The following is a 24,729-nucleotide window of genomic DNA, read 5'->3' on the forward strand; positions in this document are numbered from 1 at the left end:
TATTGAAAGTAAAGCACTATGCATATACACACACTATTATATATACTATATATGTGTGTGTGTACATTCATACACACACACACACACATTTTTTATTTGTTTATTTTGGCCTAATTTAATTGAAGTTGGATTTGTGTAATTTGCAACCAAGGTTATGGACTAATACAGAAAGATTGAAACCAGGGAAAGGAAAGGAAACTGACGAAAAGGTGACAAGATAGATACTACTTGGGTTTAATTTATAAACTGGGTTTAGTGGTGGCTGGGTGACTCAGCTGCTAAGTGTCTGTGTTTGGCTCAGGTCATGATCCCAGAGTCCTGGGATCGAGTCCTGCACTGGGGTCTGTACACAGTGGGTGTTTCTCCTTCTGCCTGCTGTTCTCTTTGCTTATATTCTGTCTCAGACAAATAAATGGATAAAATCCTTTAAATAAATGAACAAACTGTGTTTGTAAATTAATAGACAGTTCTGCTGTCTTACTCATATCTGTATACTTTATTTGTAATATCTTCAAACTGGATAGTAATCTTAATGTCCATCAAATAGGGAATGGATAAACTAAATGTGATCTACCCATATATAGAATAAATAGAATACTACATAGTATAAATATAGTATACTACATAGTATAAAGATGAATGAACTACTGACCTTCACAAAAACACAAAAGAGTCTCAAAAGTTTAATACCAGATATTGAAAACTGTATGTCTTACTCATATATATTTGCCTAAGACCTTCATAGTAGCTTATAGACACTAACAAGGATATTCCTAGCTCATTAAAATTAACTTTTACAATTATAGATACTACAGAATATTATTACATTTTTCTCTGTATCTGTTGACATAATCTTTCTTCTTTAAATCTTCTTTAAATTTGTGGAAATGATAAATTGTATTAACATTTTTTTTTTGCTTATTAAAAACAGCTTTATTGGGGCACCTGGGTAGCTCAGTGGGTTAAAGCCTTTGCTTTCGGCTCAGGTCATGATCCTGGGGTCCTGGGATCGAGCCCTGCATCGGGCTTTCTGCTCAGCAGGGAGACTGCTTTCCTTCCTCTCTGCCTGCCTCTCTGCCTACTTGTGATCTCTGTCTGTCAAATAAATTTAAAAAAAAATTAAAAAAAGAATAAAAACAGCTTTATTAATGTATAATTGCATACTATAAAGTGCTCATTGAAAGTGTGCAGTTTGATGAGTTTTAGTAAATTTATTTATATATACAACCATCTCCACAATCTAGTTTTGGAGTACTTCCATCATTAGAAAATTTTCCTCATTTCTCTTTGTAGGTAATTCTCCCGTCCCAGCTAAACACTTCTATGCTTTCTGACCTACAGATTTTTCTTTCCTAGAAATTTTATTTGAAGGAAATTATATAACCTGTGTGTCCAGTTTCTTTTACTGTGCACAGCAATATTCTATTCATTACATCATTTCATGAATTTGTCATTTTTTAAAGATTTTATTTATTTATTTGTTTGTTTGTTTGTTTGAGACAGGAGGAGAAGCAGAGGGAGAGGGAAAGCAGACCTTGCAATGAGTGCAGACCCCACTGTGGGGGTCTATCCCATGACCCCAAGATCATGACCTGAGCTGAAATCAAGAGTTGGACACTTAACCAACTAAACCACACTGGCACCCCTGTAGTTTGTTTCTTTATATTGCTGATTTGTATTCCATTATGTAATGACATGTCATATTTATCCATTTATCAATTGTTTTATATTTGTATTGTTTTTAGGTTTTGGCTGCTATGTATATTCACACACATTTTTGCATATTCCTTTTGTAAATATGTTTTCATTTAACTTGGATAAATATCTAGAAGTGGAATTAGTAAGCAACATGACAAATGTGTGTTTATTTATGAAAATGCCAAATTAATTCCAAAGAAGTTTCATTTTACATTCCCATGAGCAATATATGTAATATATGAGAGTTCTAGTTTCTCCTAACTCTCTGTAGTTCTTAGTATTGCCATTTTATTATAAATATTCTAGTGAGTATATAATGGATTCTCATTATTTTTCACTTTTAAATGGCTTCTACTTTTTCTTTTTAAAGATTTTATTTGTTTATTTGGGAGAAAGGGACAGATAGAGCACAAACAGGGTGAGCAGCAGAGGGAGAGGGAGAAGCAGGCTCCCTGCTGAGCAAGGAGCCCGATGTGGGACTCAATTCCAGGACTCTGGGATCATGACCTGAGCCAAAGGCAGTGGCTTAACCAACTGAGCCACCCAGGCACCCGGCTTCTACTTTTTTTTTTTTTTTTTTACGTTTTTTGATTATACTTTGGCTAATTGAATTTGAAGTTAAAAAAAAAAAGGCTTCTAATTCTGAAATAATTTTAGGTTCACATAGAATTTGAAAAACAGTACAGAGATTCCCTGTACCCCATTCCTAGTTTCTTCAAATATAACACTTCATGTAACAATAACATAATGATCAAAGCCAGGATGTTGACACTGATACAATAATTTTAACTAAATTGCACATCTTACTGAATTTCACTAGATTTATACGCACTTTTTGGGGGGAATGCAGTTCTGTAAAATTTATACAATTAGAGATTAGTGTAACCATTACCACATTCAGAATACAGCACAATCCCATCATCCCAAAGAAATGCCATAGTGCTACTCTGTTATACTCTCACACAACCCTAAACCCTAGAAAACGTCGATCTATCACCATAATTTTGCCTTTTCAAAAATGTTAGTTAAATATATCTGTTTAGTATACAAACTTTTGAACTGGCTTTTTTCACTCAGCATAGTGTTCTTGACATTCATCGGAGTTGTTGTATGTATCCGGGTTTCTATGTTTTTCCTTTTTTTTTTTAATAAAACTTTTTTTTTTTTAAGATTTTATTTACTTATTTGACAGAGATAGAGAGAGACAGCAAGAGAGGGAATATAAGCAGGGGGAGTGGGAGTGAGAGAAGAAGGGTTCCCGTTGAGGAGGGAGCCTGATGCAAGGCTTGATCCCAGGACCCTGGGATCATAACCTCAACTGAAGGCAGACACTTAATGACTGAGCCACCCAGGCGCCCTTGTGTTTTTCTTTTATTGCTGAGTCCATTGTATGGATGTATCACAGCTTACTTTAAAAACATTGCAGAACATTTGAGTTGGTTTCAGTTTTTGACTACTATAAATAAAGCTGGCATGAATATTTGTATACAGAGTTTTATGTGAATATAAGGTGTTCTGTTTGTTTATTTGTTTGTTTTCCTGTAGGGCAGGGGTCAACAAACTATGACCTGCAGGATAAATCTGTGCCTCAGCCTTTTTTTTTTTTTTTTTTTTTTTTTTTGGTAAAATCCATACTCACTTGAGTATCTATAACAAAAAAGAATGACAATGCCAAGTATTGGAGGGGGTAGGAGAAGCTAGAACCTTCATACACTAATAGGAGTGTAAAAATGAGACCACTTGGGTATCAATTCAACATTTTCTTGAATAAATATATATTTACCATTTGATTTACCAGTTTACTTCCGGATATTTACCCACTTTAAATGAAAACTTATGTTCACACGAATGTAAAAATGATTTTTACATTTTTAAAATTTTTAAAAATTTACATTTTTAAAGGTTTGAAAAATGATGAGTATGTGATAGAGTTGATATTTAGCTCACAGATTTGAAAATATTTAGTATCTGGTGCTTTACAGAAAAATCTTGCCAACTTCTGCTCTGGAGTAAGCACCCAAGAGTGTGGTAAGAGCATATATGACTTTATAAAAAACAACTAAACTGTTTTCCAGAGTGGCTGTTAAGCTTTGCATTTCATCAGCAGTGTTTCAGAGATCAGTTTCTCCGTATCCTCGTCAGTACTTAAATTTGTTATTACAGAAATTCTAATAGGAATATAGTAGTGTGTCATTGAGCATGCAATCTGTATTTCTCTGGTGCCTAATGATCATCATATTTTCATTGATTTCTTGGCTATCCATGTGTCTTTTTTGGTGAAACGTCTGTTCAAGTATTTTGCCCATTTTCTAATTGAATTACATATTTTCTGACTGTTGAGATTAAAGATTTCTTTATATAATCTGGATATAATTTCTTTGTTGATTATATAATTTGCAAATATTGGCTTGTTCTTTTTTGTGCAATATTTTTAAAAAATTTTTGATGAGGTTCTGTTTGTTGATATTTTCTTCTATGTGTTTTGCTTTTAGTGTCATGTCTAATAACTCTTCATCGAACTCTGGCTAGTGAAGAGATTTTTTATATTTTTTCCTAAAAGATGAGTAGTTTTACATTTACACTCAGATCTAAGATCTAATTTGACTTGATTTTTACATAAATATGAGGCTTTTGTTGAAGATTAACTGTTTTAAAATCAGATAATGTAATTCCTCTAATTCTTTTTTTCAAAAAAATGTTTTAGATACTTGAATGCTTTTGCCATTCATATTTTAGGACACGTTTATTACTTTAACTAAAATGCCCCTGGAATTTTGATAGGCATTGCAATGGATGTACATATCTATTTGGAGACAAGGGCATATTAAGATGATGGAGTATGCTAATCTCCACATAGATTATTTTGCTCCATTTTAATGCAAATGTAAATTTTTCTAAACAATGCTTTTTAAATTTTTAAGTGTGCAGGTCTTTCATTTTATATTCATCAAAATATTTTTGTTCTCCATGAGAGACTATGGACTCTGAAAAACAACCTGAGGGTTTTGAAGGGGCGGGGCGGGGGGTGGGAGGTTGGGGGAGCCAGGTGGTGGGTATTAAGGAGGGCACGTATTGCATGGAGCACTGGGTGTGGTGCAAAAACAATGAATACCGTTATGCTGAAAAGAAAAAAAAATTAAAAATATTTTTGTTCTATTTCAAAGATAGTCTACCTTTGGGTTTTTTTGTGACAAGATGTTGAATAAAATTAATATTATTTATTTATTTATTTATTTATTTATTTATTTGACAGACAGATCACAAGTAGGCAGAGAGGCAGGCAGAGAGAGAGAGAGGAGGAAGCAGGCTCCCCACTGAGCAGAGATCCCGATGTGGGGCTTGATCCCAGGACCCTGAGACCATGACCTGAGCCAAGACAGAGGCTTTAACCTACTGAGCCACCCAGGGGCCCCAAATTAATACTTTTGAATATTGATTGTGTTATCTTGTGATCTTGCTAAACTTGGTTCTTTGTTTTAGTAGTGGTTTTTTAGATTCCTTAGGATATTTTTGTATATGAGATTATTTCATCAAAGGCATTTTACTTGTTTCCAATCTGGGTATTATTTAATTGACTTTTGCACTGGCTAGAATCTCTAGGAAAATTTTGGACTTGAAATGGTGAGAACAGATATCCTTGCTGTGCTCCAGATCTTAGGGAGAAAACATTTAGTCAATCACTAAGGTATTAAAGTAGCTATAGGTTTTTTTATAAACACTTTTTATCAGGAAGAGGATGTTTCATCTCTTTTTAGTTTGTTGAGAGTTTTCAACATAAATAGATGTTGAATTCTATAACATATTTTCCTGAATATACTGAGATGAACGTATAGCTTTTGTCTGTTATTTTATAAATATAATGTACTGTATTTGTGTTTCTGATATAACAACCTTGTATTTTTGGGATAAATCCTACTTGATCATGATGTAGAATTCTTTTTATTTATGCAACATCTGTCTGGCTTTGCTGTCTGGGTAATACAGGGTATTAATTTTAAAATGATTGAAATCTATTTTTCTTCTTCAACTTTATAAAATCATATGAGTAGAATTGGTATTATCTATTTTTTTAGGGTATAGAATTCACTCTGAAGCCAACTGGTCTTGGAGTTTCTTTTGTTAAGAAAATTTTTAATTGATTATTCAAACTCATAAAAGTTATTGATAATTCAGCATTTTAAAATTTTTTTAAATTAACATATAATGTATTATTTGTTTCAGGGATACAGGTTTGTGAATCATCAGTCTTACATAATTCACAGCACTCTCCATAGTACATACCCTCCCCAATGTCCATAACCCAGCCACCCTATTCCTCCTTTTTTTTTTTTTTATTTTATTTATTTATTTGAAAGACAGAGACCACAGATAGGCAGAGAGGCAGGCAGAGAGAGAGGTAGGGAAGCAGGCTCCCTGCTGAGCAGGGAGCCTGATGCGGGGCTCTATCCCAGGACCCTGGAACCATGACCTGAGCGAAGGCAGAGGCTTTAGACCACTGAGCCACCCAGGCGCCCCCACCCTATTCCTTCTATACCGGATTTTTATTGAATAAATTGGTTCAGTCAAATGTGCATTTCTCATTGAGATTTTTTCATTGAGTCAGTGTTTGTAGTTTGTATATCTCTAAGAATTTGTCCATTTTATTTGTCTAATCTCTTGACCTTTGATTTTTCATAATATTCTGTTACTATTAATTTCTTAAGAGTCTATAATGTTGACCACTTACTGCTTCCTCATTTTGTTCTTTTATTCTTGGTTGGGTTAGCTGAATAAACATTCATTATCAATTTTCTTGAACTTTTCAAAGAATCAATTTTTGGTTTCATTAATTTTCTTTAATATTTTCTGGTTTATATTTTATTGATTTCTACTCATTTTTAATGTTTTATTTTTAATTTCTAAATTCTTATTGCTAGTGTTAATTATTCCTAATAATAATTTCTACTCATTATCATTAGTTTATATTCTTACTATTTTTTATTTTCTTCTGCTTATTCTGAGATAGGTTCAAATTTGAATGCTACTTTTTTGTTTTCCATATTCTGTGTTCTTTTTTGATCTCTATATTCTTTTCCTATTATTTACTAAGAGAGTAATATTGAAACCTCTAACTATAATGATCATATTGTCTATTTCTGTTCTAAATTTAGGTAGTTTTTGTTTTGTGTGTTTTGAGGCTGTATTTTGGGTGCATATTTATTTGTATTTGTTGTATCTTCCTGATTATATTTACCTTTTTGTCATTATGAAATGTTCTTCTTTGTCTGTCAGAATATTTCTTGTCTTAAACTCTATTTTGCTTGATATTTACATAGCCACTTCAGCTCTCCTTTGCTGCTTTCATGATGTATCTTTTTGTATCATCATACTTTTAAACTACTTCTCTGATTAAACTGGTTTGCCTCACAGTCAGATGTATTTCTTATACAGTAATAGATCTTCTTTGTTTTAGCTAAATTGTTAAGTTCTACCTTTTATCCATATATAATATACATAATTATTATTGTGTTTAGGTTTACACTTGACTTTTGCTATATATTTCTTTATATCTCATTTTGGGGGTGTTGGAGGATCCCTGGTCTTCTTTTCTGTCTTTTTTTTTGTCTTAAATCAGTATTTTAATATATAATTTTAATTTCTTTGTTGAATTTTTAATTATTTTTCTTGAAATATTTTCATAGTAGTTGTCCTAAATATTAAAATATGCATATTATATCTTATTACATCCTACTTCATGTTAATACTAGCTTGATTCTTATAAAATATAGCTACTTTGCTGTTATGAGCTCCATTTTTTCTCCTTTCTACTATTTTATCATATGCTTTACCTATGTGTTACAAGGCCAAATAGAATCTTAAAAATGATATATTTTTAAGGAAATTAAGAAAAAATGAGTAATAATATAGAAATGCCTTATATTCTTAACCTACACATACATCATGTCCACTGCTCTCCGTTCCTTCCTATAGATCTGCTTACTATCTGTTGTAATTTTCTTTTAACCTAAAGGTTTTCCTTTATAGGACAGTTTTGCTAATTAAAAATTTGCCCAGTTTTTGCTCATCTAGGGAATACTCTTATTTCCCTTGTCTGTGGAATGATATTATTAATGATGGATATAGAATTTCCAGCTAACAGGGATTTGTACCCCAGCATTTTGTATGGCATTCCACTATCTCTGGCTTTCATCACTTTATTGAGAATTGTGCCATTAATTACATTGTTGTAGATGTTTTATATGATGAAGCATTTTTCTTTTGCTGTTTTCAAGATTTTTCTATTCAGTTTGGCTTTAGCTTTTTGATTTTGATGATTTTAAGTGTAAATACCTGTCTTTGTCTTAATTTGAGGCCTGTTAAGCTTCTTGGACATATATATTGTTTTTAATCAAATTTGGAGTGTTTTGGCCATAATTTTTAAATTATTTATTTTGAACGTTTCTCATCCATTTCTACTGATACTTGATTACACATGTTAGTATATACTTGGTATCACCCCACTTTTCCCTGAGGCTATGTTCATTTTTATTTAATATCTTTTTATCCCTGTACTTTGGACTAGGTAATTTCTATTTGACTGTCTTCAAGTTGACTGATACTTCCTCCTGCTTTTGAAAATCTGTGGAGCTTATTCAGTAAATTTGTCATACTGTTTTTATACCTTTTAAATTAAATTTTTTATTTGATACTCTTAATAATTATAAATTTTCCTAAGTATAGATCACATTTTCCTATTTGTTTTTATTTTGCTTTGTGTATGTTTTATTATTTTGGGTTGAATATCAGACATCAAAAAGATGTTTTGTAGTGATTTTAGATTCAATTTCATTTTTCTAAATTGTTTTTTATTTTGTTTTGTTTTTCAATCTTGTCTGGACTTAACTACAGAATCTACTATGGCTACTGATGTCTATGACCACAGTTATTGTTATTGTTTTATTTTTTGTCTTGATTTCCTAAGAATCACGCTGTGTCTACGTAACATGTTAGTAAGCCAGTGACATGAGCCAAAGTTATGCTTTTAAATAGCTCAAGATTTTAAGGCTTCTACCCTCTGCTGAATGAGCTCTGTTGGTCATGAAGCATATTCAAAGTTGCGCTCAGTTCTCAAGTTTCCTTTAGCTTTTATCTCTCAGTGGGCTTTTTTGAGGCAGCCCTACAGCATAGCTCATTTTTTTTTCAGTCAGCTAGTATTTATGGAGAGTTTATCTCAGTCCTTTTCTGCATCACTCTGTTAATTTTACGGTTTGCCTGTTGCTTGCCCCAGCAAGCCTGAAACCTCAGACTGGCAATGTTTGGGGGTTTCCCATTTTTTTTTGTACTGAATTAATCAGTTTTAGTTGGAAAAACAATGGGTTCTGCACCTTCTCCCTGCCCCAAATCAAGTTTACTCCACGAGCAGCAAAGTTGCTGGGTTTTGTGTTCAGATGAGGTGGTAAAAACAGTTCTTACCAAGTTTGGTGAGCCAATGGAAAAGGTAGGGAACTGGGAGTAATGTGGATAGGAGTGGTCCTTAACAATGAACCCATGGACTTTCACATACCTGAAGCTGTAGTTTTTCAAGACTGAATATTTCTCAAATTTTTTTTTTCTGCCTTCAGTTTATTTCTGGTGACTTGGTTAATGGTATCATTGTCAAAATACCCATTCAAGCTTAAGACTTCAGATCAATTTTGACTTTTTCCTCTATCTCATCTTGTTATACCTAATTTTTTACCAAATCCTATTGATTTCTCTGGCATTGTTTTCCTTATATCTGTAAGCCTCTTTACATCCTCACTATTGCTACCTTTATTTAGATTACCATCTCTCCTCTAGATTACTGCAATGGTGTTTTAATTGGCCTTCAAACTTCTCCGTATCTAACCATTATTTTATTTACCTGGAGATTTGAAGACCAAATTTCTAAGCATAACCTCAGCCATTCTCCATGTTTGTTTCACAACTTGAGTCTACACTTTTGTACCACATTTTATGGCATGTCAACAGTTTCAAAAATCACCCTGAAATATTTACTGCAGATATTTTTCCCTTCACCTGAAATGATCTGCTCTTTCTTCTTCCTATAATCTTAACAACAGGGACAACTGGAAAGAATCACTGCTCCCTCTGAGTGTTCAACAAAACTTATTTCTGCCTTTCTTGAGACAATTTTGTCTTAATTTTTAAAATGTGGTACACTGGAAGTCTGCATCCTGCTTGGAGACAAATATCTCATTGTAGCTGTCTTTATACAATTTACCATTTGGGGGCACTCAAGAGGCATATGCCTTTGTGAGAACATTTTAGAGAAATAAAGAAAATTATATTAAGTCTTGAAGACAAAAAAGTGTGTTTTGTATATTTCTTCAATAATTATCATTATCTGTCAGTCCATAGGGAAACTGATATAACTCTTTCACTTGTTTAATCATTGATTAAACTATCTAGTCATACTTTTTAATCCTACTTCCAAAAAAAAGTATACTCATAAAAGGTTATTTTATTTTATTTTTTTTTCTTAATTTTTTTATTTTTTCAGCATAACAATATTCATTATTTTTGCACCACACCCAGTGCTCCATGCAATCCGTGCCCTCTACAATATCCACCACCTGGTGCCCCCAACCTCCCACCCCCCACCCCTTCAAAATTCTCAGATCGTTTTTCAGAGTCCATACTCTCTCATGGTTCACCTCCCCTTCCAATTTCCCTCAACTCCCTTCTCCTCTCCATCTCCCCTTGTCCTCCATGCTATTTGTTATGCAACACAAATAAGTGAAACCATATGATAATTGACTCTCTCTGCTTGACTTATTTCACTCAGCATAATCTCTTCCAGTCCCGTCCATGTTGCTACAAAACTTGGGGATTCATCCTTTCTTTTTTCTTTTTTCTTTTTTCTTTTTCTTTTTTTTTTTTTACAGCTTTATAAACATATATTTTTATATATTTTTATCCCCAGGGGTACAGGTCTGCGAATCGCCAGGTTTACACACTTCACAACACTCACCATAGCACATACCCTCCCCAATATCCATAACCCCACCCCCTCTCCCAACCCCTTCCCCCCATCAACCCTCAGTTTGTTTTGTGAGATTAAGAGTCACTTATGGTTTGTCTCCCTCCCAATCCCATCTTGTTTCATTTACTCTTCTCCTACCCCCTTAACCCCCCATGTTGCATCTCCTCTCCCTCATATCAGGGAGATCATATGATAGTTGTCTTTCTCCGATTGACTTATTTCGCTAAGCATGATACCCTCTAGTTCCATCCACGTCGTCGCAAATGGCAAGATTTCATTTCTTTTGATGGCTGCATAGTATTCCATTGTGTATATATACCACATCTCCTTTATCCATTCGTCTGTAGATGGACATCTAGGTTCTTTCCATAGTTTGGCTATTGTAGACATTGCTGCTATAAACATTCGGGTGCACGTGCCCCTTCGGATCACTACGTTTGTATCTTTAGGGTAAATACCCAGCAGTGCAATTGCTGGGTCATAGGGTAGTTCTATTTTCAACATTTTGAGGAACCTCCATGCTGTTTTCCAGAGTGGTTGCACCAGCTTGCATTCCCACCAACAGTGTAGGAGGGTTCCCCTTTCTCCGCATCCTCGCCAGCATCTGTCATTTCCTGACTTGTTAATTTTAGCCATTCTGACTGGTGTGAGGTGATATCTCATGGTGGTTTTGATTTGTATTTCCCTGATGCCGAGTGATATGGAGCACTTTTTCATGTGTCTGTTGGCCATCTGGATGTCTTCTTTGCAGAAATGTCTGTTCATGTCCTCTGCCCATTTCTTGATTGGATTATTTGTTCTTTGGGTGTTGAGTTTGCTAAGTTCTTTATAGATTTTGGACACTAGCCCTTTATCTGATATGTCATTTGCAAATATCTTCTCCCATTCTGTCAGTTGTCTTTTGGTTTTGTTAACTGTTTCCTTTGCTGTGCAAAAGCTTTTGATCTTGATAAAATCCCAAAAGTTCATTTTTGCCCTTGCTTCCCTTGCCTTTGGTGATGTTCCTAGGAAGATGTTGCTGCGGCTGACGTCGAAGAGGTTGCTGCCTGTGTTCTCCTCGAGGATTTTGATGGATTCCTTTCTCACATTGAGATCCTTCATCCATTTTGAGTCTATTTTCATGTGTGGTGTAAGGAAATGATCCAATTTCATTTTTCTGCATGTGGCTGTCCAATTTTCCCAACACCATTTATTGAAGAGGCTGTCTTTTTTCCATTGGACGTTCTTTTTCCTGCTTTGTCGAAGATGAGTTGACCATAGAGTTGAGGGTCTATTTCTGGGCTCTCTATTCTGTTCCATTGATCTATGTGTCTGTTTTTGTGCCAGTACCATGCTGTCTTGATGATGACAGCTTTGTAATAGAGCTTGAAGTCCGGAATTGTGATGCCACCAACTTTGGCTTTCTTTTTCAATATTCCTTTGGCTATTCGAGGTCTTTTCTGGTTCCATATAAATTTTAGGATTATTTGTTCCATTTCTTTGAAAAAAATGGATGGTACTTTGATAGGAATTGCATTAAATGTGCAGATTGCTTTAGGTAGCATAGACATTTTCACAATATTTATTCTTCCAATCCAGGAGCATGGAATATTTTTCCATTTCTTTGTGTCTTCCTCAATTTCTTTCATGAGTACTTTATAGTTTTCTGAGTATAGATTCTTAGTCTCTTTGGTTAGGTTTATTCCTAGGTATCTTATAGTTTTGGGTGCAATTGTAAATGGGATGGACTCTTTAATTTCTCTTTCTTCTGTCTTGTTGTTGGTGTAGAGAAATGCAACTGATTTCTGTGCATTGATTTTATATCCTGACACTTGACTGAATTCCTGTACAAGTTCTAGCAGTTTTGGAGTGGAGTCTTTTGGGTTTTCCACATATAGTATCATATCATCTGCGAAGAGTGAGAGTTTGACTTCTTCTTTGCCGATTTGGATGCCTTTAATTTCCTTTTTTTGTCTGATTGCTGAGGCTAGGACTTCTAGTACTATGTTGAATAGCAGTGGTGATAACGGACATCCCTGCCGTGTTCCTGACCTTAGCGGAAAAGCTTTCAGTTTTTCTCCATTGAGAATGATATTTGCGGTGGGTTTTTCATAGATGGCTTTGATAATATTGAGGTATGTGCCGTCTATCCCTACACTTTGAAGAGTTTTGATCAGGAAGGGATGCTGTACTTTGTCAAATGCTTTTTCAGCATCTATGGAGAGTATCATATGGTTCTTGTTCTTTCTTTTATTAATGTGTTGTATCACATTGATTGATTTGCGGATGTTGAACCAACCTTGCAGCCCTGGAATAAATCCCACTTGGTCGTGGTGAATAATCCTTTTAATGTACTGTTGGATCCTATTGGCTAGTATTTTGGCAAGAATTTTTGCATCTGTGTTCATCAAGGATATTGGTCTGTAGTTCTCTTTTTTGTTGGGATCCTTGTCTGGTTTTGGGATCAAGGTGATGCTGGCCTCATAAAATGAGTTTGGAAGTTTTCCTTCTGTTTCTATTTTTTGGAACAGTTTCAGGAGAATAGGAATTAGTTCTTCTTTAAATGTTTGGTAGAATTCCCCCGGGAAGCCGTCTGGCCCTGGGCTTTTGTTTGTTTGGAGATTTTTGATGACTGTTTCAATCTCCTTACTGGTTATGGGTCTGTTCAGGCTTTCTATTTCTTCCTGGTTCAGTTGTGGTAGTTTATATGTCTCTAGGAATGCATCCATTTCTTCCAGATTGTCAAATTTGTTGGCGTAGAGTTGCTCATAGTATGTTCTTATAATTGTCTGTATTTCTTTGGTGTTCGTTGTGATCTCTCCTCTTTCATTCATGATTTTATTGATTTGGGTCCTTTCTCTTTTCTTTTTGATAAGTCTGGCCAGGGGTTTATCAATCTTATTAATTCTTTCAAAGAACCAGCTCCTAGTTTCGTTGATTTGTTCTATTGTTTTTTTGGTTTCTATTTCATTGATTTCTGCTCTAATCTTTATGATTTCTCTTCTCCTGCTGGGTTTAGGGTTTCTTTCTTGTTCTTTCTCCAGCTTCTTTAGGTGTAGGGTTAGGTTGTGTACCTGACCTTTCTTGTTTCTTGAGAAAGGCTTGTACAGCTATATATTTTCCTCTCAGGACTGCCTTTGTTGTGTCCCACAGATTCTGAACTGTTGTGTTTTCATTATCATTTGTTTCCATAAATTTTTTCAATTCTTCTTTAATTTCCTGGTTGACCCATTCATTCTTTAGAAGGATGCTGTTTAGTCTCCATGTATTTGGGTTCTTTCCAAATTTCCTCTTGTTATTGAGTTCTAGCTTTAGAGCATTGTGGTCTGAAAATATGCAGGGAATGATCCCAATCTTTTGATACCGGTTGAGACTTGATTTAGGACCAAGAATGTGATCTATTCTGGAGAATGTTCCATGTGCACTAGAGAAGAATGTGTATTCTGTTGCTTTGGGATGAAATGTTCTGAATATATCTGTGATGTCCATCTGGTCCAGTGTGTCATTTAAGGCCTTGATTTCCTTGTTGATCTTTTGCTTGGATGATCTGTCCATTTCAGTGAGGGGAGTGTTAAAATCCCCTACTCTGATTGTATGATTGTCGATGTGTTTCTTTGATTTTGTTATTAACTGGTTTATATAGTTGGCTGCTCCCACGTTAGGGGCATAGATATTTAAAATTGTTAGATCTTCTTGTTGGACAGTTCCTTTGAGTATGATATAGTGTCCTTCCTCATCTCTTATTATAGTCTTTGGCTTAAAATCTAATTGATCTGATATAAGGATTGCCACTCCTGCTTTCTTCTGATGTCCATTAGCATGGTAAATTCTTTTCCACCCCCTCACTTTAAACCTGGAGGTGTCTTCAGTTTTAAGATGAGTTTCTTGTAGGCAACATATAGATGGGTTTTGTTTTTTTATCCATTCTGATACCCTGTGTCTTTTGATTGGGGCATTTAGCCCATTAACATTCAGGGTAAGTATTGAGAGATATGAATTGAGTGCCATTGTATTGCCTGTAAGGTGACTGGTATTGTATATTGTCTCTGTTTCTTTCTGATCTACTACTTTGAGGGTCTCTCTTTGCTTAGAGGACCCCTTTCAATATTTCCTGTAGAGCTGGTTTGGTATTTGCAAATTCTTTCAGTTTTTGTTTGTCCTGGAAGCTTTTAATCTCTCCTTCTATTTTTAATGATAGCCTAGCTGGATATAGTATTCTTGGCTGCATGTTTTTCTCATTTAGTACTCTGAATATATCATGCCAGCTCTTTCTGGCCTGCCAGGTCTCTGTGGATAAGTCTGCTGCCAATCTAATATTTTTACCATTGTATGTTACAGACTTCTTTTCCCGGGCTGCCTTCAGGATCTTTTCTTTGTCACTAAGACTTGTCAATTTTACTATTAGGTGACGGGGTGTGGACCTATTCTTATTGATTTTGAGGGGGGTTCTCTGAACCTCCTGGATTTTGATGCTTGTTCCCTTTGCCATATTGGGGAAATTCTCTCCAATATACCTTCTGCTCCCCTCTCTGTTTCCTCTTCTTCTGGAATCCCAATTATTCTAATGTTGTTTCGTCTTATGGTGTCACTTATCTCTCGAATTCTCCCCTCGTGGTCCAGTAGCTGTTTGTCCCTCTTTTGCTCAGCTTCTTTATTCTCTGTCATTTGGTCTTCTATATCGCTAATTCTTTCTTCTGCCTCATTTATCCTAGCAGTGAGAGCCTCCATTTTTGATTGCACCTCATTAATAGCTTTTTTGATTTCAACTTGGTTAGATTTTAGTTCTTTTATTTCTCCAGAAAGGGCTTTTATATCTCCCGAGAGGGTTGCTTTAATATCTTCCATGCCTTTTTCAAGCCCGGCTAGAACCTTGAGAATCGTCATTCTGAACTCTATATCTGACATATTACCAATGTCTGTAGTGATTAGGTCCCTAGCCTTTGGTACTGCCTCTTGTTCTTTTTTTTGTTGTGAATTTTTCCGCCTTGTCATTTTGTCCAGATAAGAGTATATGAAGGAGCAAGTAAAATACTAAAAGGGTGGCAACAACCCCAGGAAAATATGCTTTAGCCAAATCAGAAGAGATCCCGAATTGTGAGGGGGGAGAAAGGGGATAAAAAGGGGTTCAGAAAGAAAGCAAAAAAAAAAACTATTGAACTATTAGACTATTAAAACTATTAAAGACTATTAAACTATTAAAAAAACTATTAAAAAACTATTAAAAACTATTAAAAAACTATTAAAACTATTAAACTATTAAACTATTAATCTATTAAAAAAAAGAAAGCCGATAAAGAAAAAATATAAAAAGAGGAAAAATAAAATATATATTAGATAAACTATTTAAAAAACGTTAAAAAAAGAAAACGGTAAAAGTTAAAAAAAATTTAGCAGAAGAAGAGAAAAAGAAAAAAAATTGAAAAAGAAAAAAAAATTAAATTAACTGCAAGGCTAAAAAATCATGGGGAGAAAGCCATGAGTTCCGTGCTTTGCTTTCTTCTCCTCTGGAATTCCGCCGCTCTCCTTGGTAGGTGAACTTGTTCCTGGCTGGGTTTCCCGTTGATCTTCTGGGGGAGGGGCCCGTTGTAGTGATTCTCAAGTGTCTTTGCCCCAGGCGGAGTTGCACCGCCCTTACCTGGGGCCGCGCTGAGTAATCCGCTCGGGTTTGCTGGGTTTGCTTTTGGGAGCTTTTGTTCCCTGAGTGCTTTCCGTAGAGTTCCGGAGGATGGGAATAAAGATGGCGGCCTCCCGGTGTCCGGCCCGGAGGAGCCGAGAGCCCGGGGCCCCACTCCTCAGTGCGCCCTCAGAGAACAGCGCCCAATGACTCCCGCCACCCTGGCCTCCGGCCGCGCTCCGAGCTGACCGAGCCTGCGACCGGTTCAAGGCAACCCCGAGCTGAGAGTCACTCCTCGGCTCTGTCTCTGTAGCCGGCTTCCCCGTTCTAATACCGGTAAGCTCTGCAACACTCAGACACCCCCGATCCTTCTGCGACCCTGCGGGAGCTGAGGCCGCGCTGACCCCGCCTGGGCTTCACCCCAGTTAAGCCTCTGGAGCGATGTCACTCAGCGGAACAGACTTTTAAAAGTCCCGATTTTGTGCTCCGTTGCTCCGCCGCTCGCCGGGAGCCGGCCCCTCCCCCCACGGTCTATCTTCCCGTTGCTTTGGATTCACTTCTCCGCCAGTCCTACCTTGCAGAAAGTGGTTGATTTTCTGTTTCTGGAATTGCTGTTCTTCTTCTCTTCAATCTCCCGTTGGATTTGTAGGTGTTTGCAATCTTTAGATAAGCTATTTAGCTGATCTCCCGCTACCCGAAGTAGTCTCAGCCTGCTACTTCTCCGCCATCTTGACTCCTCTCTAAAAGGTTATTTTAATTCTCTGTCTCAGACCATGTTGGTTTTCAGGAAATGTGAAAGATGTGTACCTAAGAAAAATGTATTTTAATTAAAAAAAAAACTCTTCAATCATTTTAGAATTGCCTTATGGAGCTACTAGGTTGATTAATAAAGGCTCATATTTTTATATTTTTAGGAAAATGCTAGTATAAGAAATATTTTGTTTCATCTAAGGTCCAAGGTGTTTTATTTAATTAACGTATTGATATTCTGAGTCTCCAACTGTACATTGTAAGGCAAGATTTAATAAGATTATATATCCAAACTTTTCTTTGTTTGAAACTGGAATTTACAAATTTTGGGGGATACCTTTGAAAATAAGTTCCAGAGGTTGGCCCCAGCTTCATTAAGAATATTATTATAACTACATCTGGGTGCCTGGGTGTCTCATTCAGTTAAGCATCTCTCTTGGGCTCAGATCACGATCCCAGGGTTCTGGGACTGAGTTCTTCATCCAGCTCTCTGCTTGGCAGGGAACCTGCTTTTCCCTCTACCTATCCCCCCTGCTCTTGATCTCTCTCTCACTCTCTCTCTCTCAAATAGATAAATTAAATCTTAAAAAAAAAAAGAATATCATTATAATGACACTTATTCAGTGAATGGCACTCTTTTGAAAGGGTAACATTGAATCAAACTCGCTAATTCCAGCAAAAGCTTGCTTTCCTTTAGGATGTTATGATTGATATATATAAAATGAGATTATTACTCTTCTTAAATAAGTGACATTTCTTAGACATCTCTGAAGAATGTAGAATTTCCTTGCTATTTATTTCCTCTTTATCACTAATTTTTAAAAACTCTTGATCAAAAATACCCATTTACTGAATTATAAACAACTGCCATGAGTAGTGGGAATTTTTTTTTTTTTTATTATTCAGAAGGCTCAGGAAAAATCAGAACTTGCCATCATGACATTTACAGTTTTTTATGCTTCTTAAATATCTATAAAAGCTGTCATTTATTTAAAAAATGATACTCTGAAATATGTCTGGATACAAGGACCAAACATTATGCATCTCAGGCCACAGTATAGTACTGTGACATTCATTTTGTCACAGGAGCTTACTCAACATAGAGAACCTTCCTATTGAGGTCTTCTATTCACTATTATTGCTAATGATAGAAAAAGAATTTTAGCTCATCTGACCTAAAGTTTAGAGGCTAAGAACAGAGTTATGCATTCTTTAATGTTCTCATTTCTTTAATTTTCACTCCTTGGTATAAGAGTATTCTTACCCTCTCCTAAGTGTAACAGTGCTTACTATTATTCTTTCCAAGGTTAATACCTTCTCACAAAAATCTTGGGTCATAAATGTTTTAAGTTTTTTGTCTTAGATTTTTAACATCTGTTTAATATCTAAGTCTGCTTCTGGTGATATTTTATTTCTTTACACTGTATTTTTTCTATCCTTCTCACACACCTTGTATTTTTGTTGTTGTTGGAGTTGGTGACATGTTGCATTAGTTAATAGAAATTGAGGTAAATAGGCTTCAGTGTGAGAATTTTTATAATGCTCTAGTTAACTCCTAGATTTTAGTTGAACTGTGTCTTGGGGTCTTAGACTTTACTATCCTTTATCCCTCCTGCAGTGGTACAGTTTTTTCCCCTTCCTCAAAACTCCTTCCCTTTCTCTCTGGCATTTTCAATCTATTTCTTTGAAACCCTTTGCTCTATTGTTGATTTTGGTTTTATGTTAGACGAGAAGATTGTCAGAGCTGGTGTGGGGAGAAATTCCCTTTCTCCAGCTGGTATAAGAATAGGAATCAAAGTTTTACAAAGTCCTTTTCCTTGGAGAGTATGACTTTGTTATAGAGAACATTCTGGTTGTGTTTCAAAATGGGTACTTTTCTCCTCAACAGTTATGGTAGTAGCGGCTGCTTCTCCAGCTAAGCAAATTTCAGATGCTATATGTCTCAATATACCTTTTTTCCTCACAATTTTGGTGTGGTAGTTTGCCCTGAGAATTTTGTTCTTATGATGACACTTTACAGTTTGTGAGCATTTTTATTACTGTGAAAATATAATTTGTTCTTAACAATAACCTAGTGAGATAAACAGAACATAGATTAACATATTTTAATCTAATTGTGAGTTTCCTATCTCACATGAGCTTAGAAAGGATATGTGAGGTCATACAAGGTGATATACACATCTCCTTTCAGGATTCTAGCTGCCAACTCAAATGATGCTAAGTGATCCTAAGCAAACTAGATAAGAGATTTTTGTCTCCTGAATTACCTAATGAAAACTCATAGTATGATGCATCCACCAACCCTCCCCCATATACATTCTGTTTGTTATCAAGAGACCTCAACCTTTCTGATGAGGCTGTCTTTATACAACAAAAAGCATTGTAATACACTAGGGACAAGGAGATATAAAAGTTTGATATATGGCTTTTAAGGACAAACTTTGCTTTGTTTCAACCAAACAAATTAGGTTCAAATGATTTTCTATCTAGCAGCTAACAATCCCATATGGAGTGCTTTTTTCTACCCTACCTTTTTCTATTTGGATAAAATATTTCTTTATGTAAAAGAAACATTGAGTTTTATTTTTTCTCTCCTGTTATCATTCTTATTTTTCTAACACAAAATATGTTCCTGTGAGTTAACTGGGAGTTAGGCAGTAGCAAAACCTTGATAAGAGTCCATACCTCTACTATATTAAGAACGAATAGTCAAGAATTCTGATGAATCCTGGAAGCAGTGCTGGCTGGATGCTATGGACTGTACTATAGGAATTATAGGAATTTGTTTATCTCTTGTTCTAAAACTAAGAACACTGCTACTTTACCCCCAAAATAGAATAATGAGATATTTGAGACAGTAAGAGTCTGAGAGATTATCCTGTCTAATATCTTTATTTCATAGATAAGGAAACTGAGGCTTGGAAAGTCTAAATTACTGGCATAAAGTTTACAAGAACTAGAACTTCAACTAGATCTCCAGAATAAATGATTGAATATTTACAATGTATTGGGCATTGTACTTGCTATAGAGGTTTATAGAATCAAATATGGAACTGAATTTTGTTGTTTGAAGCTCAAGTTCTGGGAAAGAAAAAAATATGAAGATATGTTTATAATACACTGTATGCTCAAAATATTGGAGTCAAAATGACAAATTTGAAGATCAATTCTTTTTTTTAAAGATTTTATTTATTTATTTGACAGACAGAGATCACAAGTATGCAGAGAGGCAGGCAGGTGGGGAGGGGGAAGCAGGCTCCCTGCTGAGCAGAGAGCCTGATGCAGGGCTTGGTTCCAGGACCCTGAGATCATGACCTGAGCCATAGGCAGAGGCTTAACCCACTGAGCTACCCAGACACCCCTTGAAACTCAATTCTAATTCTATACCTTTGCCACTGTATGATCCTGGCAAATCACTTATCTCTGGTATTCATTTCTTCATCTGTTAAATGAGGGTAATATTACTTGTATTCGAGTTATTATGCTACTCCATGTAGTAATTCAGTTAACAATTCTTTAAATACTATAAAATTTAGTAAAATGTAAAGGATTATTTATATTGTACTTATTATTAAAATGCACACACACAATCATAACTATATTGCCTTATCATTACCCTACTCAGTTGTAAGAACAGGTAAATGTAGAAAGTGATGCTCTCCAATTTTCATATTTTTCTTTACCACATTTGCATGGCGGTATTCAAAGGTTAATTAATAAAATGCACTCAGTATTAGAAGGAATCTTTTGCAAAAGATCTTTCCTCTAAAATAAATTAATAAAGAAATAGCTAATTCTCCTTTATTGAAAATCTGCCTTTTATTTGCTCACCTTAATTAAATCTCAACATATTTGTGTGTGCTTTCTAAAGAATGACTATTAACAATTAGTAGTTTTTTTAATAATAAAAATTCTCCTAGGGATAAGGGAATGTGTGAAATCATGTGGCAGTCTGATGAATCTCCACTTAATTTCTCCAGGGCAGGATTCAGATGTAGTCATGGAGACAAGAAAGTATTGGCTATAACTTGACTTCAGAAAATGACAAAACCTAGCAAAAATAGGAACCTATCCAAGTCAAGGTGTGAAAAGAAAAAGGAACCATGGGACAGATGTAAGGAATGGTTAAGGAAACAGAGTATGTCAGGATTTGTAATACAGTAGCTTTTATTGTGTACCCATTATATAGACATATTATATAAGAATAAACTCATTGTTCTCTAATATGATTTGTAGATATACTGCAGAACTAGAGCAAGAACTTTCACTAAGGGGACAAGGGCAAGGATCTATTTTGTCTAAGGATTTCTATAGCCTATCTCATTTGAGATTAGAAAATAGGAATTATCATCCCAGTTTACATATGAGAAAATTAAACTTCAAAAAAGTATGTAGTCTGTCTACATTCACAGAGCTTATGAGTAACTCTGGGATTCAGATTTAAATTTGTCCAAATCTAGGATCTATACTACCTACATCTATTACCTTAATAAGATGATAAACTTATTTGTAAGAATAGATGATTTCATTTAATTAGTGTTTTAAGTAAATACATGGTGTTTATTCTTAAGATCAGTATTTCCAAGGATGACTGTTTCTGCCGGTGAAGAACTTGGTCACTTCTTGGCAAGTGTTATTATTCTTCAGCTAATACAATTCAATACAACAAACATTTTTTAAATAAAGCAAGGTTCTTTTTTTCAATTTTTTTATTATGTTGTATTAGTCATCATAAAGTACATCATTAGTTTTTTTTTAAGATTTTATTTATTTATTTGAGAGAGAGACAGAGAGAGCATGACAGGGGAGAAGGTCAGAGGGAGAAGCAGACTCCCTGTGGTGCTGGAAGCCCGATGCAGGACTCGATCCTGAGACTCCAGAATCATGACCCGAGCTGAAGGCAGCTGCTTAACCAACTGAGCCACCCAGACGCCCCACATCATTAGTTTTTGATGTAGTGTTCCATGATTCATTGTTTGCATATAACACCCAGTGCTCTGTGTAATACAAACCCTCCTTAATACCCATAACTGGGCTAACCCATCCCCACCCCACCCCCTCTAAAACCCTCAGTTTTTTCCCAGAGTCCATATTCTCTCATTGTTCATCTCCACCTCTGATTTCCCCCCTTCACTTTTCCCTTCCTTCTCCTAATGTCCTCCATGCTATTCCTATGTTCCACAAATAAGTGAATCCATATGATAATTGACTTTCGCTGTTTGACTTAGTTCACTTAGCATAATCTCCTCCAGTCCCATCCATGTGATACAAGAGTTGGGCATTCATCCTTTCTGATGGAGGTGTAATATTCCATTGTAGATACAGACCATATCTTCTTCATCCATTCATCTGTTGAAGGGCATCTCAACTCTTTCCACAGTTTGGCTATTGTGGACATTGCTGCTATGAACATTGGGGTGCTTATGGCCCCTCTTTTCACTACCTCTGTATCTTTGGGGTAAATATCCAGTAGTGCAATTTTGCTGTCATAGGGTAGCTTTATTTTTAATTTTTTGAGTAACCTCCACACTGTTTTGCAAAGTGGCTGTACCAACCTTCATTCCCTCCAACAGTGTAAGAGGGTTCCCCTTTCTCCACAGCCTCTCCAACATTCATTGTTTCTTGCCTTGTCAATTTTTGCCATTCTGACTGGTGTAGGGTAGTATCTCAATGTGGTTTTGATTTGAATTTCTCTGATGGCTAATGATCATCATTTTTTCATGTGTCTGTTAGCCATTTGTATGTCTTCTTTGGAGAAGTGTCTGTTCATGTTTTCTGTCCACTTTTTGACTTGATTATTTGTTTTTTGGATGTTGAGTTTGAGAAGTTTTTTATAGATCTTAGATATCAGTTCTTTGTCTATAGTGTCATTTGCAAATATCTTCTCCCATTCGAAGGTTAAAAGGTTGCCTTTTAATTTTATTTATTGTTTTCTTTGCTGTGCAGAAGGAAAAGCAACAGATTTTTCTATACTGATTTTGTATCCTATGATCTTACTAAATTCATTTATCAGTTCTAGTATTTTCTTGGTGGAGTCCTCAGAGCATTCTATATATAGTATGTGTCATCTGCAATTAGTGAAAGTTTTGTTTTTTCCTTACTGATTTGGAGGCCTTTTATTCCTTTTCATTGTTTGATTGCTGTGGCTAAGATTTCCAATATTTGTTGGATAGAAGTAATAGAAGTGATGAGAATGGACATCCTTGTCTTGATTCTGACCTTAGGGGGAAAACTCTCAGTTTTTCCCCATTGAGTATGATATTTTCTGTGGGTTTTTCAGAGATGGCCTTTATTATGTTGAGATATATTCCTTCTAAACCTACATTGTTGGGGGTTTTCATCATGAATGGATGTTGTACTTTGTCAAGTCTGCTTTTCTGCAACTATTGAAATGATCATGTGGTTTTTATCCTTTCTCTTATTGATGTGATGTTTCACATCGATTGATTTGTGAATATTGAACCACACTTGCATCCCAAGAATAAATCCCACTTGATTGTGGTGAATGATTTGTTTAATGTATTGTTGGGTTTGGTTTACTAATTTTTTTTAGGACTTTTGCATGTATCTTCATCAGAGATGTCGCCTATAACTCCCTTTTTTTTGTAGTGTCTTTATCTGGCTTTGGTATCAGGGTAATGCTGGATTTATAGAATAAATTTGGAAGTTTTCCTTCTTATTCTATTTTTTGGAATAGTTTGAGAAGAATAGGTATTAAATGTTCATAAAATGTTTGGTAGAATTTGCCTGTGAAGCCCTCTGGTCCTGGGCTTTCCTTTTTTAGGAGTTTGTGGATTACTGATTCAATTTCATTACTGATAATTGGTCAGTTCAAATTCAGCTCGGGGACGTTATGTGTTCTGAGGAATTGATGCATTTCTTCTAGGCTCTCCAGTTGTTGACATACAGTTTTTTTTTTAAGATTTTATTTATTTATTTGACAGACAGAGATCACAAGTAGGCAGAGAGGCAGGCAGAGAGAGAGAGAGAAGGGGAAGCAGGCTCCCTGCTGCTCAGAGAGCCCGATGTGGGGCTCGATCCCAGGACCCCGGGATCATGACCTGAGCTGAAGGCAGAGGCTTTAACCCACTGAGCCACCCAGGTGCCCCAGTTTTTTTTTTTTTTAATAATATTCCCTTATAAACATTTGTATCTGTGGTGTTGGTTATTTATCCTCTTTCATTTCTTATTTTGTCCATTTAAATCCTCTTTCTTTCTTTCCCCTTTTTTATGAATCTGCCTAAAATTTTATCAATTTTGTTTGTTTTTTTTTCAAAGAACAAGTTCCTGGTTTCATTGATCTATCCTATTGTCTCTTCACTTTCTATATAACTTATTTTTGCTCTGATCTTTATAATTTCCTTACTTCTGCTGGTTCTAGGTTTTTTTTTTAAGATCTTATTTATTTATTTGACTGACAGAGATTACAAGTAGGCAGAGAGGCAGGTAGAGAGAAAGAGAGAGAGAGGAGAAAGCAGGCTCCCTGCTGAGCAGAGAGCCCAATGTAGGGCTCAATCCCAAAACCCTAAGATCATGACCTGAGCTGAAGGCAGAGACTTTAATCCACCAAGCCATGCAGGTGCCCTGGTTTTAGGTTTTGTTTGTTTTTCTTTTTCTAGCTCCTTTATGTTTAAGGTTAGGTTGTTTGAGATTTTTCTTGCTTCTTGAGTTAAGCCTGTATTGT

At 35.6% G+C, this 24,729-nt stretch overlaps 1 long non-coding RNA gene across 1 annotated transcript in view; it reads left to right on the plus strand.

Moving 5' to 3' along the window:
- The window catches only part of LOC125080137 (uncharacterized), a 184,572-nt gene extending 182,480 nt beyond the window's left edge, over positions 1-2,092 (plus strand). The window contains exon 4 of the long non-coding RNA XR_007121217.1: positions 1,507-2,092. This is a non-coding gene — a long non-coding RNA (uncharacterized LOC125080137). The remainder of the gene's footprint in view (positions 1-1,506) is intronic.
- The last annotated feature ends 22,637 nt before the right edge of the window (positions 2,093-24,729 follow it).

Source organism: Lutra lutra, chromosome 10 (genome assembly GCF_902655055.1).
Source record: "Lutra lutra chromosome 10, mLutLut1.2, whole genome shotgun sequence".
NCBI lineage: Eukaryota > Metazoa > Chordata > Mammalia > Carnivora > Mustelidae > Lutra > Lutra lutra.